The sequence below is a fragment of the Protopterus annectens genome, chromosome 7.part1 (assembly GCF_019279795.1).
Source record: "Protopterus annectens isolate FY-2018-M chromosome 7.part1, PAN1.0, whole genome shotgun sequence".
Classification (NCBI taxonomy): domain Eukaryota; kingdom Metazoa; phylum Chordata; order Ceratodontiformes; family Protopteridae; genus Protopterus; species Protopterus annectens.
In genome coordinates this window covers 514,555,402-514,571,899 of record NC_056740.1, presented here as the reverse complement: position 1 = coordinate 514,571,899, position 16,498 = coordinate 514,555,402, and the positions used below count along the sequence as shown (strand labels likewise).

Genomic DNA, 16,498 nt, shown 5'->3' with positions numbered 1-16,498 from the left:
GACGAGGGAAAGGCAGTCCATACAGCCTACCTAGACCTGGCGAAGGCTTTTGATACAATACCTCACTCGGGTATCATTGAAAAACTCATCAACTTAAATGTAAACCCATACATTACAAGATGGGTTGCAAACTGGCTGAGTGACAGAACCCACAGGGTCAGAGTCAGGTCAGGTCAGACTCAAAGCCTGTCACAAGTGGTGTCCCACAGGGCTCAGTCCTGGGCCCACTCTTGTTTGGCATCTACTTTTCTGAAGTACAAGCAAACACAGAAGGGTTATGGCTGACAAAGTTTGCAGATGACTGCAAACTGGGTGCCGTAGTTGAAAACACATCCGACACAGATATCCTTCAGAAGGGTCTCACAGAAACGGATAACTGGTGCCAGAGCCATGGCCTAAAGTTAAATGCCAAGAAATGCATAGTCATACCCTTCGGTTAAAATAAGGTTACCCCTAGCTACCATATAGGTGGCAATCCCTGAACACAGAAGAAGTTATTAGGGACCTGGGAACCCAGGTTGACAGTAGCCTTTCATTCGACACTCATATTGCTAAAGTAGTTAGGAAGACCTTCTACATTGCCCACCTTATCATGAAGGGATTAACATCTAGATCAAGGGAAGTCATAGTCTCCCTATACTCATCACTCATCAGACCAATGATCGAGTACAATGCCCCACTGGAATGTATCTGACCCGACACTTGCAGCAGCTGGAGGCCACAAAAGTTCCTCACCAAAGGATAAAGGGTCTCAAAAATCTGTCTCATGCTGCCCGACTGAAAGAACTCCAGTTATATTCAGTTGCTTACCGCTTGCTCAGAGGTGACCTATGCCTGTCATACAAGGCCATGTCAAACCCAGATTTGATGAACATGCTTCATCTCAAAAAATCTAGATCCCTCAGCGCCACAAGGGCGGACTTAAACCTCGACACGGTTATTAATAGGACGTGCTGGAGGGATAGATTCATCACCCAAAGACTCCCTATGCTGTGGAACAAAATCCCGGTTTATGTGAGGCAGAGCACCTCGCTGGCCTTGTTCAAGAGGAATCTTGATCAATGGATGGAAGATCGCAAATACACCCCAGGGGTTACCTCAGTGTCACTGCTCGACAGAGGCACAGCAAAATAATGGGCATAGTTTCTCCAAACTAAAGGGGTGGTGTAAGCCACAAAACTATGGGCTAGGCTTATAAATGCCCTCGGGCAGATAGCCTAGTATGAACCTATGAACCTATGAACCTATGAATTAGTGAGGACACCATTTTCCCCAAATGGGATAATGATGCATTTCTTGGCATTCAGATTGAGGCCATGCTAACCCCTTCCTAACCCCTCCAGCTAAAATTGCCATAGCTCGCTCTCACCTTCTTTCAACCCTTCTGTATGCATCCCCTCTACTCCCGAATTTAAACAAGACTGTCCTTAACAAACTCTCAATTTGCTACAACCACATTGCCAGGTTTGCCACTGGGCTGCCTTTTAGGACACATCATTGCATCAATCTAAATTAGCTTGGGTGGCTTGAACTACCCAGCCTAATCCAGTATAACCAACTGATTATGGCCTATAAAATCCTCTATAATCCAGACAATAGTCCTGCACTTAAAAATATTATCACCCCCTATAACAATCCTAGACCGCTTCAATCCTCTAACAAACTACTAATTCAGACTAGCACAATTAATAACACAGCCGGTGATTCTCTCTTTGCAAACTCTGTAAGTAGATCCTGGAACCCACTTCCAGCTGATATTACCCTACTTTCCACCTTAGGTCAATTTAAAACTAGACTCAAACAACATTTGCCACTTAACTGGTTATGTCAATGTATCAAGCCTGGCTAACTGTCTCTAGAATTTATAAAAATCTGTTAACCAGTTTACTGTGTAATTTAATTTAATCCTGACTTGTGCTCAGGATTAACTATAACCTGTAGAACTTGTTTAACTTGCTTACTTATGTAATCTCTGTAAATAGTCTGTTTGTAATATGTAATGTATCTGTTTACCCTTGGAGCTTTTCTCCCCGGGCCTCTGCTGAAAATGGACATGCATCCAGTCAGACTATCCTGGCCAACAAATGTAAAATAAATGCTCCTAGCACCAATCATTAGTTTGGGTAAGGCCCTCTTGAAGGATGTTCACATCACTAGGGGAATTTAAGACAGGACAGAGCTTGCAGTAATCTGCAAACTTGGTCAGCCACAGACCACTGGTTTTGGCTTGCACCTCAAAAAAGTATATCCCAAACAGTACAAGCCCCAAGACCGGTCCTTCGGGTACACTGCTCGTTACAGGTCTGCTACTAGAGGTGGCTTCCCCTAGTTTGACTGAGTGGGTTCTATCAGTGAACCAATTAGCTACCCATCTGGTAACATATGGGTTGATGCCTAGCTGGGAGATTTTATCTATTATGCCCAAGTGGGGAATAGTGTTGAAGGCTTTGGCTAGGTCAAGGTAGGTGGTGTGCACCATCTTCCCTTCATGCATGGCTTTGGTGAACGTTTTGAAGAAGTTGACCAAGATCAAGTGGTTGGAGGTTGCCAATGTCCTTGTTTATAAGATCCATGATAATGTATTCCATGGCCTTGCAGATCAGGCTAGTTAGGCTTATGGGCCTATAATTGTCTGGGTCAGTGGAATCTCCACCTTTGGGTAGAGGTATGACAATGGCTGTCCTCCATTAGGCTGGGATGAAGCCAGTGCTCAGGCTTTGGTTGAATAGGGTGCCTAATGGAGCTGACAGCTCGTGCCTGAGTTCATGTAGGATGCAGCCGGGGATGTTGTCGGTACCTATGTAGACTGTATTTTTTGCCTTTGAGAGGGCATTAAAGACATGCTCCCTGGTGATGAGGTGATGAAGGCAGGTGTTGGGGATGTCCTGGTTTACTGATGGTGGGGACAGGAGGGTGAAGTTTTCACTGAACCTGTCTGCCAGAAAGGTTGGCTATATCTAAGGCATTTGTGTATGTGGTGTTCTTGACCACCAGTTCAAAGCAGATTTGGATGTTACCTTTGAGACTGCAGACGTATGTGAAGAAAGCCTTGTGATTGTCCTTAGTGGATATGGCCAATTTGGACTCGAAGTTAGCCTTAAAGGATTTCACCAGTTACCTTATTTGCTTGTTCAGACAAAGGAGATATTGCTTCCAATTTGGCACCTGCTCCTTCTTTGTCCAGGACAGCAAATTTTTCCTTGTATTATAGAGTTTGTTAATTGCTGCTGTTGACCAGACAGGTTCACTCTTCCATGAAGAAGATGATTTGGTCCTGTCAGGTATTTCTGAGTCCATGCAGCTATGTAGGTGTTCATATAGTTGTTTGGTGTAGGCTTGGACATTAGTGCTAGTTGCATCTGAAGGGATGGTGGCTGTGAAGTTGCTTATACCTGCTCTCAGGAGATTGTAGTCAGTTTTGGAAAAGTTGTTTTTGTTTGACTCTAACGGGGGGGGGGGGCAGTTGGGGGAGTTAGTGACTTCAAAAGTGATTGCATTATGGTCAGATCTGTTAATGTCAAAGGCTAGGTTAAGATCCCTAGAGTGAGTTACTCTTGAGCCATTTTACTTGTGGATGTGCAGCATTTCCATTATAGCAGGGTTGGAGATTGCCTTATAGGCCAGTCACAAGTCACCTCTTAGCAGCCTATAAGATACAGAGTAAAGTGACAGGGCTTTCAGCCTGTGCATGTAGGTCATGGTTTGGAGTCTTTGTATTTTCTTACTGAATCTCCAGCTGCTGCAGGTGTCCAATGAGGTACATGCAGAAGGGTGCATTATACTCTATTAGTGGTCTAATGAGGGTCGAGTACAGTGGAGTTATAACTTCCCTTAAACTGGATTCTATGCCCTTACTTATAAAGTGTGCTATGTTGAAGGCTTTCTTTACCACTGTGGAAACTTGGTAGTCGAAGTTCAGATTGCTATCAACCTGTGTTGCCAATAATGTAATTTGTAGACTATTTTGTTTTGTTAAAGGGAATAATAATGCATTTTTTTAATTTTGTTTTAGACTATGGCTTTGGCACCAATCACTTCTTTGTGTTAGCCCTTCTTGTAATATGTTGACATCATTGGAGGACTCAGTGATTGCTACCAGTTTGCAATCATCAGTGAATTCAGTGAGCCAAAGGCTGTCTACTTTGGCCTGAACTTCTGAAAAATAGATACCAAACAGTAAGGGGCCCAGCACAGACCCCTGTGGTACTTCACTGGTGGCAGGTCTAATGGTGGAAGTGGAGTCACCAATTTTGACAGAGTGTGTTCTGTTGATGAGCCAGTTGGCTACCGATCTAGTAATGTAAGGGTTAATCCATATGATGGAGAGTTTTTCAATAATGCCAGAGTGGGAAACTGTGTTGAAAGCCTTGGCAAGGTCGAGATAGGCTGTCTCCACTGTCTTACCTTTATTCATGGCTTTGGTGACATTCTCAAAGAAGTCTACATTTCAAGTTAGTATATATAATTTTGGGTGGTCTGGGGGCCCTGTTCCCTACATAGTAGAGTCAGAGGGCTTGCCCCCCTAAAAATCACTTACAGTTTACTTTTTGCCAGTTTGAGTTTCAGGCATTGGTTTTTAGTATTTCTAATTTTATGGTTTTGCCCATTCAACATTTCATAGAACAACCTTTTGTGTTCCATCAAGTTAAAACTATTCTCTGAGATTGCTTAACTTATCTGTTAATTATTATTATGGTAAATTATGTACTTTATGTGAAAGTGACATACAATACATTATGTTTACACAGCATATATTACAGCTACTTTCATTTTTTCTTAGATCATAGGTCAAACATTGGAAAATAGTTGGAATGAATGGACATTTTAGTTAATAAGTGAATTCTTTTTTTCATAACTTGAGAAAAATGGTATCAAAAATTATTAAGAATTGTCATTCATTAGTCCCCTGGCACTAATTATTTTAATAAGGTTAAGCTATACTCTTGCCATCTCTTCTAACATAATGATTTATTCTTATATCATTTTGCTCTGAATCCTAATATATACAAAATTAAATGAAATCACAAAGAGTCAATGATTCTGAAGTCCCTGAAGAAAAGCAGTTTCAGAAGCAATATATGGAGCAATTTGTGCTTTTCCGAAGACTGGAATTTGTTATTATACTATTCATTAAACATATGTACAGTCACATCTCATTAAAAGGGACGTCAAGTCAATGTGGAGTATTCCCCTTTCGGGTTTTATAAAAAGCTTGTAAATGACTCATCTTCTACAACTAGGTCTCTATGCTTCAAAGCCTTGCTACATCCATTTAAATAGATTTATTAACTATTTCCTAGAAAATAAGGAATAACATGGTTACAACAGTTTACATTCATTAATTCTGACTGTTTAGATGCTGTTGGAGGATTGATTAGTAAACCTACCCTTATTTTTGCATTGGATTAAATGTGAAATTATAGGTATGTTGCTGCAAAGAAACTGTTCACTTCATAACTCACAACTGTCCAGATTTTTCGCAGAATGTCCAGGTTTTTGTCTTATATTTTTTGACCTGCTCCACAAAAAAATGTGTTTTTCTGGCAAACCACTGAGGACTGAATTCACTAAATAATGACATACATTTGAGTTTCAGACTTTATATCCCTTGGAAAATGCATGCTAACATAAACCTGTTATTCTAGCAACATTCAAAGTTTATAAGAGCAATATTTAAATGCTGTCCTTATTTTGCAGCCTTTGGCCCTTATTTATGTTAGACTTTGTCCAGATTTCTTGCACCAAGAGGTTGAGAGGTATAGTTCACATGCATCCATTTTCTAAACTACTTGTCCAGGTAAAGTATGTGGTGATAGCAAGCTGTGCAGGTGAGATCAGGCTTCCCTATCCACATAAAGAGTCCTCATCTCATCCTGCAAAATATCCAGACATTCCTAGGCTAGCTGAGAAATAATTCTCTCCAGTGTGACTTGTCTGTCTCATGGCATCCCCTCAGTAGACCATACCTGTTATAGTTGCAGGAACTGTCCAACATCTATATTTGGTGATCTAGCCACATCAGCTGAGTTATTTCATGACTTACTAAATGCAACACTTTGTCACAGAAAGTGAGGCTTTCATCCTCATGAATGAACTACTTTCACAACTTGTATCTAACATCTCATCTCTTCTGTCACTAGCTGGTCCCTGTAACCATAAGCAAGGATGGTGACACTAACTGGCAGGGATATTGTTTGTCCACTACAGTCTAGTGCAGTACATGTTGTACTAGCAGCACTGGACATACCCACTGGTCATTCTCCTCTTCCCCTTTACACTTACTCATAAATGAGACGCAAGGCACACAAGCTGCAGTTGGGGTAACTAGTACCCCGTCACCTGTACAGCAGTCTACTCTTTTCTGGGAAAGAATCACAATGTCTAGAGATGAGGATTTTCATCCTACAAAGCTAGCCCCTGCTGGAGGCCACAGTCACTTGAAAGTAAAAGAATGAAAACAATGCCCACAAACAACAGAGACACAGCCCACTCATACCCAAACTGAATACCCCCCCCAAATCTCAGATATGTCTTGATGTTCTGTCTATGAATGTCATTACTGAGGTGCATCCTTGCCAGAATTCTGTTCACCTTGAATAAAGGGAAATGTACCCCAATATATGCCCTTAATCAATTATAAAGACTGAATTACACGAGAGGCCCTGGGACTCCATACTGCTCTAGAACATCCCACAAGACATTCCACGTACATGGTCATATACTTCCCCATTCCATAGAAAATGTATAGACTGTACATTTATTTATTTGGTTAGTTAGTTGAAGCATCTTGTTTGACAGCACTTCACTGGAGTAATAAAACTGAGTCTCACAATCCTTTCATGATTATTATCCATGCTTTCTTTATTCTGCGCATGGTAGCAGTCCACTTTTGAAAATACTGTTGTACATTCTATCTCATCAGTACCTCTTAGTGTTCCAACTTCCTCATGAAATATTCACTCATGCATTCTTTATTCAGTCACCTGCTTTATCTTTTAACAAGGTTATAAAAATGCTATCTCAGCATATACTGGGTGAAAGGCAGTGAAAGCTTATTCTGAACAGGAGGTAAGTCTGTGCCAGGATGTACATATAGACACAGACACACACATGCACGCACACACAAACACACACACACACACACGCACACACACGCACACACGCGCGCACACACACACACACACACACACACACACACACACACACACACACACACACACACACACACACACACACACACACACACACACTCCATACCAACTTGGATTTTTATGCCCTTAACAGATGTGCATTTCTATTGTTTTGGTTTGTGATCTATTTTCACTATTTATTGGAAGAAAGGGTTATATTGTAGGAGAGAAGATTTAATTTAATTTATATTTTATTACCTGTAATACTAACTTTTTGTTGGAGGAAAGAGATAAGTCTATAAACTGAGATAGACTGTTGACAGGGAGTCTGTTTAATTTATAATCCACTCCTGGTGTTTTTAAAGTGTGTATATTCAGCTTTTGAAATCTCTTTTAAGCATCAAACACTGAATATAGATGGACACAGACTGAATAATCTATTTGAGACATTAAATGTGCTGTAATATGCAGAATTATTTAATAAAAAGAGGGTGTTTTTTTCTGTTAGCATGAATTTAGTAGTATTTTCCAGAAAACAAACCATGGGTGAAAGTTGTTTGATAAATAAATAAATAAAAATGTATTTGCCACGCATTGTGTTAGGCAATTACATTTGCCTTTTTCTGGTTTCTGATACGATGCTGGCGAACTTTATGTTTTTGCTGGTGGTGTTGGTCATTTGAAGTGTATTGAACATATCACTTTGCCTGTTTAACCTGTGTTTTGTAAAACATACAGATATGCATAGCTTCTTTCAGATGTGACACCAGTGAACCATATTTGAATTGTGTTGGATGGATGTTTTCTTTATAGTGCATTGGATATGTAAGATAAGCATTATTTTCTTCTTACTTAAACAGACTTTAACTTGCCCATAGAGAAATTACTCCTCTTTATATATTATCACCTAATAAAAATTAATACAGTTCTCACCCTGCATGTTGGTGTTTTTAGTATTGTAATACATATTTCTTTTAACTATCCTTGGCAAGTGACTGTTATAGTACAAGGCACAGGAATCTATATGTCTTTGCTTATTGGTTTTATACTGTTATAGAAATACTTTCTTTGAGTATTTCTGAAAACAGACTGTATGTATTACTAGGTTTACTTTTACAAAGGTGAAACACACTCATGCGATTGCTCATATGAGCAAACTGTAACTTCGAAAAACAAAACCGCGACAGTTTCCAATGTTCAAAAATCAGCAAATCGAAATGCAGATTTGCTGATTTTCGAGCATAAATGTCGAAAAAAAATGTAATGAACTGTGCCCCCCACACCGCCCCTACTTTAATATTCTAACTCCGAGATTGCACTACAGTGGAGAAAGGGACCATTTTCTGATCCCCACTATAATGCAATCTGCCTCAAAATACCGAATCTGCAATGAGTGAATTTTACTGTGCATTCGCTCATTGCACATTTGAACCTTTTTGCGTTCACAAACTTTGCAAATGTCCTTTCGAACATTTGCTGTTCGCCCGTGTGCAAAATGCACACATGAAGCTAAACCTATTACTATACCATATATGTCTAATTGTGAGGCATTAATCGCTGCCTAGAATTGTTAGTAGAGATGAAGGCATAAGTATTCTGTAATACACAAAATTCTGGGTAAACTGTTCTGCTTAAAAAATCCAGGTTAAACTACTTTACTTTCTGAAAAATACTTACTCATTTACCTACTAGCAATGTATTTCACTGTCCAGTACTTTCCATACACACATAATGAAGTCCTTACAAAGGAACTACTTAACCATTTGCCAAAGGACCTCAGGGAACAGTAGTGAAGGTAGGACTAGATTTGTGTATATTTTCCCAAACTCTACACCTCTCTCTCCAATATTACTCACAGTTTAAGTTTAATTTTTCTTCTTTCTTTGTTGTGTCTTGCTCTGCCTATTGTCTTCGTTTTAGTTGTAGATAGTAAAACAAAAGATTTATATTCTTACCAAGCTACATGAGATAATCACCATGTTCGTTGCACAAATACCTAAAGATTCAGTCATCAGCTTTGTGTACATGAAACAAAACTGTACTCGGTCCAGTTCTAATAAACCTTAGTCATACAACTTTGTGACAGGGCAGTAACAGACTCCAAATGTATACCTTGAAAAGGTCTAAGACCATTTTTTCTGTGTTTTTGTAAGCATTTCTTGGTCCAGAAATGCAATCATCTGATCAAATCATCCAGATACATGTAGTTATAATTTTGACTTTGTTGCTTCTTTTCTTATTGTCTTCCAGAAAAGATCTATATACTCTTTAATGTTTGACTACTGCAGATTGATGGTACTCTTTATACACAATTTTTTTCAGTAGTAAATGCTGTTGTTTTCCTCATCACTATATCATTTTTAACTCACATTCAAGAGCAAGTTGTCCACATGACAAACTGATTGATAATCTGTCTCATATCGCCTACTTATATGTGATCTCTGCTTGACTTACAAAGCCATGTCTGTCCCAGCTCTGTTAGAAATGCTACATCTAAAGAAATCCCAATCCGTCTGCACCACACACTCCACAGACCTCAGCCTCACTACCACAATCAACACAACATGCTGGAGGGACAGGTTCATAACCCAGAGACTGCCCATGCTATGGAATAGACTTCAATTACATGTCAAGCAGAGCACCTCACTAGTCCTCTTCAAGAGAATTCTTGATGAGTGGAAATAAAAAATTCACCCCGGGGATCACTCCAGTGGCTCTACTCAACAGAGGCACTAGGAACTAAGGTTGGGTGGCATGATGCCAGGGTACTCCTATGGGCTAGGCTTGCAAAGGCTCCAGGGCCATTAGCCTAGTACACACATATGAACCTATATATTCTCACAGTAAGTAGTCCTGAAAAATAAATTGCATTGTTTACCTTTTATTAACATTTCATTAAAGGGTCTGACTGGATTGCTGCCCATTTTAAGTGGCGGCCCAAGAAGGAAAGCTTCAAAGTGTTACAAAAACATTATAAAAATAACAATTTTACAGTCTCCAAAAATAATACCAAAACATCCACACATCTACAGTTTATATAATTATACCAAATTTGTCATAATGTGAAAACATTAGTTAAGAACAGATACAGCTTTTATAACAATGATTTAATATTTATATTTCAGCCAGTTTATAGAGAAATGAAAGGTAAGTTAATATAATACAAACAAAAAAAGCAATATGAAGTGATAAAAAAGGGTTATAGCATATTTAGAAAGAGAGTAAGGGGAATCAAACTGATTGAAGTACGGACATGAGAAAAGAAGGGAGAGTAGGATTGTGGAAGGCGTGAATACGTACTTATTCATATTTAGAAATTAATTTTTACTGGCACCCTGTCAAAATCCTGTCTTGCCAAAATAAATGTCATGTCACAATTAATTCTTAGGCACACACTATAATCTATTTATCCAGGGAAGTGAAAGAAAGAACGAAAGAGAAAAAGGCAGCAAAGATATGGATTTCAGCCTTTTCTTGAGCAAACTTCAGATTACAACATTAAAAATGTAAAGCATATTCATCAGACTTGTTTGAATCCCAAGTAATTGTATTGTATTGTATACCTGTATGTCAAAAGTGCACTTACACAATTCTGTGAATGTGATAATATCATAAAAAACAGAAACAATTTAGCTGTAGACCATATCATGTAATCTGTGCACCACAATTAATAAAATCTGAATATATACATCTCTGCTGGAAACCCATGAATCTCATTGCTTTATGATGCAGAAAAGCCAAATGGCTCCACATTACATCTTGTGCCACTCTTCCTGCTCGCCACACTGACTATCAAGCATAAACATTTTGAGCAGACAGCCTAGAAACAGCACACTTCATTATTCTTTGAGAATTATGTTTATAATTTTCTTAGAGTAAAAAAAAAGATCTGCTTGTGGCTTATGTTTAGCACTAGGCTGTGACCTCTAACAAAAGCACAAACTTCTTATTACCTGTCTTTAACTTTTTTCCCTGCTCTACTTGAAACAATATATCCCTATTCACACCCCCCTTAAACACCACTTCTTATCTTTCCCTAACTTCCCCCATCACTGCTCTACCCATCTCATGCATCCCCTATATACCTAAGTTATAAACCTTCCACATGCACCACTCTGGAACAGGCAACATAGACAGAATTAATTATATACCCTGCCCTATCACTCAAATGCTATTACCATGCTCCTCCTATACAATGATAATCTCTCCCCTGCTACATTATTTTATAACTTACTTCTCACCTACTTCATTATATCACTTGAATTCTTTATAAAAGCTAAATTTCTTAACAGCAATACTTTCCCTTCAATATAAATCCATTTTGTACTTCCTATAAGAATTTAAAGCTCAAAGAATGGTACAGACTTATACATATTAATGTTAATACTGTACTGTATATAGGTGCCTTGTAACTCTATTTTTCTGAGAAATGTAACAGTTGTTTTTCTGAGAACAGTCTAAAATTCATTTGTTAATATAGATGAGCTCTGATGGAGCTTTTCTATGCAGGACTACACTGAAATGAGCTCTCTTGGACTTTCCCAGTCAACAAACACCAATAAATAAATAAACCTTTTGAATGACCTTGATGAAAATGCATTATTATAACTGTTAAGTGATTGCAGATAGGAAGATGAATATCAATTTGCAATGTTGTGCCAGTCGGCGGCTAAAAAAGAGTCTTTGTGCCAGTTCACCCATACAGTTGACAAACAAAGAAACAAATAAATAAATGGCATTTATCTTTGGTAAGCCTGCAGTACAAGGCAGATTGCAGTCTCATTTTTTCTCGATTTAGTTACCACACAAGTTGCTGGAGTATCAAATTAGAGGAACAGTATTGATTTATCAATGGTCTACTGTCTTATCTTTGTGGGAGGCTATTAAATAAAACACAGGAAGTGCCCCTTGGTGAAGACCAGGCCTAGCCTTAAACACCTAGATAGTAGTATGATATGCATGTAGCCGGCACATTTAAGGAAGGGGCAGTCAATACAGTGGCAGGAGAGGTTGGCATGGTGTATATTGCATGTATGCATGGGTGTAGTCCAGCTTGGGGACAAGTGGCAGTAAGAAGAAATGTTTTGTCTCTTGAGCAGTAGGACGAGCACATGATCTCAGACGTATACTACCATGACAAAGCAAATACTGATCGGTATGAGAAGCAGATGACCTCTGTCATATACTCCTATGAGAAAGCAAATCTGACTGGTATATGATAAGCACATAACCTCTGACATATACTCCCGTAACAAAGCAAATACTGATCACTATGACGAACACATGAACACTGACGTATACCCCCCATGACAAAGCAAATACTGAGCAGTATGATGAGCATATGACCTCTGATAAATACTTCTGTGACAAAGCAAATTCTTATCAGTATGACGAGTACATGAACACTGACATATACTCCCCATGACAAAGCAAATACTGAGCAGTATGATGAGCACATGACCTCTGATAAATACTCCTGTGACAAAGCAAATTCTTATCAGTATGACAAGTACATGAACACTGATGTATACTCCCCATGACAAAGCAAATTTTGAGTGGTATGATGTGCACATGACCTCTGATAAATACTCCTGTGACAAAGCAAATTCTTATCAGTATGACAAGTACATGAACACTGTTGTATACTCCCCATGACAAAGCATATTTTGAGTGGTATGATGTGCACATGACCAACGACTTATACTCTCACAGCAAAGCAAATGATAAAGGGGTCTGAATGAATGGGTCAGAAATTTTCACCTGGATTATGTGGGTAAAAACTACCTAATGACAGACAGTGTTAGTGTCCCACTAGTATTGGGGGATGTGACTAAGCTTCTTGGTACTAAGCTTGGTAAGAACCTATGAACCTATGAAGTACAACTGGAGAGCCACAAGCAATATGGATCAAAATATTATTTCTATTTATTTTATTTAACATTTTGTTTACCGGGAAAGTCCAACTTGGAACAACACCAATTTTCAGTGGAGGCCCAGGGAGAAATGCTCCAGAAGCATGTCTTTGTTAAGTGGGAGGAAATCTGAGCACCCGAAGGAAGCACACACAAATGCAGGGAGGACATGCAGACTCCACACAGAAGGTACCCAGCCATGAACTGAACCGGAGAACCTTTTGCTGTGAGGTAACAATGCTACTGCTGCACCACTGAGCTGTCCAAAATTCAGCAGGACTCACCAAAAATCTTGTTGGTGACTCCCTACTGGCCAAGGCAGCACTGGTTCCCCCTACTTCTTCTCTTTCCAAGGGCAGTTACCACAAGTTACCCCCCTCAGTGGATCTACTCACACAGCACAAGGGGACACAGATTCACCCACAGTGGAGATCCTGCACCTCTCCCTGTGGTTGACAGGCTTCTGATTCCCTTCAGACACCTGTACAATGCGGATGTGCTTTCTGTCCTGCAGGAGGCCAGGAAACCCAACACAAGGAAATCTTATCTCTCGAAATGTAGAAGGTTTTCTATCTGGTGTCACAAAAGACAGATGGAGCCACTGGACAGTGACCTGCCACTGATTCTGTCCTACCTGTGTGAACTCCTGAAGACAGGCTTCTCTTACTCCTCTTTAAAAGTACACTTGTCTGCCATTTCTGCCAGCATGCCTATGGAACCTCTGTTAGCTTCCAGACTCCCAGCCAAGCTATTTTTAAAAGGTGTTTTACACTTAAGACCCCCCAGAAAACTGACACCTCCTTCCTGAAACCTTAACTATTTCCTAGAAAAACTTACTATGCCATCCTTCAAACCAGCTTGCAAGGCTAACTTTAAATTTTGCACTTGGAAGACAGTACTACTAGTTGCTCTGACCTCAGCCAGGAGCGTCTCAGAGCTCCAAGCCCTTAGGGCTACCCCACCCTTCCTAGTTTTCCATATGGATAGGGTCACCCTCAAGATTAATCCCTCCTTCACCCCCAAGGTGGTCAATGACCTCTCCCTGAATCAGGCTATTCACCTAACCACCTTCTTTTCTAACCCTACACATCCTGGATGTCCACAGGCAACTTCAATTCTATTTGCATAAGACCAAGCCTTTACACAAATCAGACCAGCTCTTTATTTCCTTCCACCCCAGGACCTTGGCAAAAGCAGTGGGAAAACAAACCATTTCCTCTTGGATCGCTAGAGCCATTTCCTTTTGTTACCACACCATGGAAAGACACTGTCAGGCAATGTCAGAACCCATTCCACAAGAGCCACGCCTTTCTCTGGAGCCTTTTTCAAAGGCCTAGACACCAACTCCATTCTGGAAGCAGCCACCTTGTCCTCTGTACACACCTTCACCAGACACTATAAATTGGACCACATCTCCAGGGCCAGGGCAGGATTTGTCAGGGCTATCCTGCACGGGTTCCTGAAATCCTCATCCAGACCACCTCCTAGCCACCAGTGCATGGGAAGACACTGTCAGGCAATGCAAGATCCCATTCCACAAGATCCAGGTTTCCAAAAGCTTTTCTAGTCCTAGAAGGTGCATTGGACATCTAACGTGTTGGCAGGTATGTGAGCCATAAATGTGATGTCTGTGCACACTGGCCCTCAGAACTTTTCAGCTGCCAGCCGTACGCCAGGTGTTCCTGCTACTAGCGGATGTCGGATCAGTTTTGCATCAAGATAAGTACCTCATTAGAGATTATTTCAGTCCTTTTTTTAGTACTATAATCTGTTAATGTTCAGTACGAGCAAGTGCAACTGTGGTCGCCAAATTCCCCACAAAGATACCCATGACCAGTGTCACTTTTGTTTGAAAAGGGATCACGACTATAAAAACTGTGCTATTTGTAAGTTGTTTGTCCCTAAGACCCTTCGTAGCTGACTTCGGGTCCTAGACATATACCGTGAAAACCAATGCCTTAGACAGATCGCTCTCTGTATGGAAGCCACCTCTGATGCCCCATCCTTTCCACCCAGGAAGAGGGCCAAGACCACATGGCCATCTACTTCCACTGTGCCTCCCTTGACCAATTCTCAGCCTGTAGCCATCGTCAGCTTGGCCAAGGAACTGGTATCTGCCACTTTGGATAAAGCAGGTACCTATTAGGAGGCCACACAATCCAGAGTGGATGACACATCCAGGGAGGATGTCCTGCCGCCTGATACGGACTCCAGGGTGAAACCAGTAATTAAGATGGGCACTTCATACAAGGCCTCTGCTGTTCTTTCTGTGACTTCCAGGCCTTCCACCAGCCAGACAACTGCTAGGCCTACCAAGAGGAAACAAAAGATGAGGCATATTCTGCCAACTCAGAAAGCCTTGCCTGATTGGCAAACCTTCAGCCAGAGCCTCTACAATGCCTTCCTGGCCCTTAGGCCTAATGCAGACCTTCCTTTGGCTGCGCTATCTCTTCTCAGCTCTCGGCCTCTCCTGCCTGAGAGAACACCTAGCCACCCAGCAGAGGAGGAAATGTCAGACTCCTCAGAGGACTCCTTGTCCTACTCTTCACAGATTTCTTCCCCTCTAGGGTATGGATCCGTGGAAGAAACCTCTGCAGAACCTGACTCCCCTGTGGAACCTTACCTTTGGGGAAACAGTCAATCTTATGAAAGAATATTTTAATAGGATTTCTCAGACATGTCTGAGGCCCAAAAAAGATTCTATGACTTGATCCAGATGGAATCTCCTAACCCGGCTCCTATTCCACCTGTCCAGCCTGCCTTCTTGGATGCTTTTCTGCAGCATACTTGAATCCAGATTCCCAGCCACCTGCCCCTAGAAGGGCAGACAGATTATACATGTACCCGATGCAGAGAAATTCCTATTCAAATGCCCCCCCCCCCAGTGGACTCTGCTACTATTTCTATTGCTACTGATAGGGCTACCAAACTTCTCCCTACTACCACTGTCCTGCCTGCATATAAAGACAACAAGGCCAAGGAGAGGTGGGGAAAGAAGATTTATACTTCATCTACTCTGGCTTTTAGGGCTACGAATTACCAATCACACATGGCCAAATTGTGCAATTGGGTGCCATTAAAGTTTTTTTATTAAAAAAATAAGATATATATTTAACCTATAAAAAAGACTAAGCAAAGCATCATAATTTATGAAGTAAGCACACCACCCTAAGATGAACATGTATACCTGCAAAAGAAGGAGATTTTATAGTTGGAATATTCTATCACATCTGAGAACATATTCTACAGTACACAGTCCTATGCCTTCAGCAAATCTACAAAACACATGCAGACAAATGCTAGCAAACTCCCTTCAATATATGTGCAGCAACCAAGAGTTGATTAATTGTTGGCCACGACAGTCTTCATACTGCACCTCATTAACAAAGGCTCAACTGTTGGATGAAGAGTCCTTTACAGACCCTGGAAAATGCTATCTTATGTGTGATGTGTTGC

The 16,498-nt window shown here is 40.6% G+C and overlaps 1 protein-coding gene across 1 annotated transcript in view; it reads right to left on the bottom strand.

Moving 5' to 3' along the window:
• The window catches only part of UNC13C (unc-13 homolog C), a 4,920,764-nt gene that overhangs the window by 892,431 nt on the left and 4,011,835 nt on the right, over nt 1-16,498 (bottom strand). The gene's annotated exons all lie outside the window — the stretch shown is intronic.